Source organism: Mandrillus leucophaeus, unplaced genomic scaffold (assembly GCF_000951045.1).
Source record: "Mandrillus leucophaeus isolate KB7577 unplaced genomic scaffold, Mleu.le_1.0 Scaffold753, whole genome shotgun sequence".
Taxonomy (NCBI): Eukaryota; Metazoa; Chordata; class Mammalia; order Primates; family Cercopithecidae; genus Mandrillus; species Mandrillus leucophaeus.
In genome coordinates, this window is record NW_012108175.1 from 713,913 (window position 1) to 717,134 (window position 3,222).

The following is a 3,222-nucleotide window of genomic DNA, read 5'->3' on the forward strand; positions in this document are numbered from 1 at the left end:
GAGAATAAACCCATTTACATAGAAAGCAATTATTGGTAAGAAAGGGTATAATTCTGTATTTTGCTATTTATTTTCTATCTGTATTAGTCTTTTTTGTTCTTCATTTCCTCCATTAATTCATATATATATATAATATATTGTATTACATATGACATAATATATATGTAATTACATATGACATAATATATATGTAATTACATATATATTGTATACATATTTGAAAGAAGGTTCTTCCATGTGTGCACTGGAAGCTGGAGCCAACTGAAGGTCTCCGCATGGGAAAATGGGGAAAGTGATGGGGAGCTGGATCTGGACACGAGGAGCATTACTTCTATCAGGAGAGATGCAGATGCCAAGGCTATTTTGCCCAAGAATGAGAAACTGAAGCTGAGGAGCCAATGATGGCTGCAGAAAACCAAAGCCAAAAGTTGGCTGAGCAGAAGTGCAAAGAGCAGAGGCAGAGGGCCACTGTGGTGGTAAGGAACCTGCACCCACTGAGGCACACTCTGGCGGAGCTGCTGAGGCTGGAGGCCGGCACCTAGAACCAGGCTCGTGACAGGGTGAGCAGCAAGCCCAGGCCAACGGAGCTCAGTCAGATGGGTGCAGCCCAGAGAAAGGACCAGGTTTCAGGAGCTCCAGGCCAACAGAGCTAGCCCCCTGCTGGCTATAAGGCAGCAGCTGACCCACCAGGTGCAGCTGGAAGGTGATGTGGGACACACATGTAGGCCGAGATGCCAAGAAGATGGCCGGCATCTTGAAGACCATGGCCTGAGTCTGCTGGGCACCCTCCTATTTGGTCTTTTTGCCATGTTACGGGATAAGTGAAGAGAGTTGGTTGTGAGAACCAATAAAGTGCTCTATGAACTCCTTCCCTTGCGCCTCCAAGGGCTAGGGCTGGGCCGACTCTGGGAGAACTGCCCTCTCTCCCCTCAGGATGACAAGTTGTGTGCCCCAAGCTGGGGTCCTCCAAACTCCCATGCAGAGTGAAGATGACCAAAGTGGTGGGTTTGTGGGGGCTACACTCGCAGGAAACTTATGGCCTGCCAAGTCCTTGATTCTGTCACTAAACAGGTGCAGACGCACCCCACTCCTAGACTGCTGTATGGCTTCCTGGCTGTGTTAGATGCAGGAATCTGTGTAACTGTATGCGTTATTAACTATGAGAAAGGCGCCTGGGAGGGGACGGCCTGCTATGCTGGGTTCTGCCACAAACCGCTGTCTTTTGCTTCAGCCTGAGTTTCTGCTGTGGCCCTGGTGGGGTCCAGGAGCACTCAGGCCTGTGAAGTCTGGAGCCAAGGGTGGCTCCGGGCTCTCCTGGCCTTGGAGTCTGCCCCTCAACCCCCTCTTAGTCACAAGGGTTAAGTTGGCACTTGTGAGCACCCCCCACCCTCCACTTGCTTTCTCACTTGTTGTACCCACTCCCTTTGCCTTGCTCCTGCCAGCTCTGAGCCCAGGACTCTCAAGATCTCACTTTGGTGATATCAGAAGGGAGGGCCTTCTTGCACTGAGGAAATGTGGAGCAGGCCCAGTGGTGAAGCCTCTCAGCTGACTCAGAAGCAAGACGGATTGACGTTTGTTGTTAGAAGCCATTGGGATTTGGAGTTTGGTTGTTGGAGTGCAAATCACTGACTGGTCAGCCCTTGATTTCAGGATATGGAAAGTGAGAGGGCAGTGCGTTCTCAGGCCCTGAGGCCCAGCTGGGGTTCCCCCTGCCCCAACTCTCTCCTCAGGTGTCCCCCAGTGCTGTGTGGGACTTGCTGGCCCGTATCCTGCCAGGGGGCCTGGGTAGGACCACTCTCAGCTCTCAGGGTGGGGCCCAGTACCCTAAGCCTTCACAGGCTGCCTGGGGTGGGGTGGCGCTAGGTACCCCAGGACCTCCTGGCTCCAGGGTGTATGCCTGGACTCCCTGCTGATGTCCCTGTGTCATGGTCCTGACCTCCCATGGCACACCCACGTGCTCAGGGTTCAGAACCCCAGCAGTGTCCAGGAAGACTGCCCAATGAGAAGGTGGCCAAGAGGAATCTGAGCCTGTGTTTCCTCCATTCAGTCCTAGGGTCCTGGGCCCCTACTCCACAACAAGAGACTTGGTGGTGTCCACAGACACAGCGTGGACACCCTCCAAGGCACTTGACAAATAAGAAGGGACAGCAGTGGCTGGCTTGGCTGCCTGGCAAGAGAGCACCAACCATTCTGACAGAGGAATTCTCACTTAATTGAGATAAGTAGTTTAGAAAATTGAATTTATGATAAACCCATTTTTGCAATAAAGTGAATGTTAGGAACAAAGCCTGTCAAATGCACAGACAGCGTAGCCTGACTGTCAGGGAGGCAGGGTGGGGGTGGCCTTCACTTTCTTTGCACTTTTCTGTATAGTCTGAATTTTTGTATAATGGATATGTATTCTGTGTTATTTTAAGAGGAAAACCTTCTAGTTTCCTAGTCTTCAAATGACTTCAGTCTGACTGTGGGCTGGTGTGGCTTGAAACTCCCCTTCTAGGGATGCTCCCGGGCTCAGGAGCTTCTGACTCCTGTCCAGAAACAGGTGCCTTCCCTTTGAGGTCCTACCTGAGAAAACAGGCCCCATGCAGCAGAGACTGTAGAGTCACGTGTGGACAATGTTGAGGAAAGAGGACTGGCTGGGCGTTGTCAGGGAAGACATTTAAACAAAGACTTAGAGAGACAGGGGCAGCGGGCATCCTGTCGACCGAGATAGACTCAGAATTGTCCCAAGAAAGTAGCCTAAGAAACCACAAATGTTGGGGGATGTCATCCTAGCATTTTTTTGCAAGTGCAAGAAACCCAAACACTCAGTGATAGGCTTGTGCTCAGACAGACAGGTTAATCCCTGCATCAGAAGAGCATTCTTGAGTTTATTTATCATCACTTATGTTAAACATGGTTATTAGCTGAGCACTGCTCCGTTCCAGCCACCATGTAGAGAGAGGGAATCTCTAGATAGAGGATGGAGTAGTCCCATCTTGCCCCAAAACAAATCATGTGCAGTCCCTTTGGACAAACATTGGGAGACTCCCTGGAATCAGTAGATCTGAGTGAAGAAAAGTGTAGAATCTTTTCTATATATATATATATTTTTTTTTTTGGTGTGTATTTTCTAATCTTTGTAGCATGAATATTAATTACTTGGTAATATAAGAAAAAATGTAAAAATATATATATTTGATTATTTTGTTTTGTTTTTATTTTTAAAATTTGTGTAAATTT

The 3,222-nt window shown here is 48.8% G+C and overlaps 1 pseudogene; it reads left to right on the plus strand.

Moving 5' to 3' along the window:
• Positions 1–401: 401 nt before the first annotated feature.
• The window catches only part of LOC105529200, a 14,890-nt pseudogene continuing 12,069 nt past the window's right edge, over positions 402–3,222 (plus strand).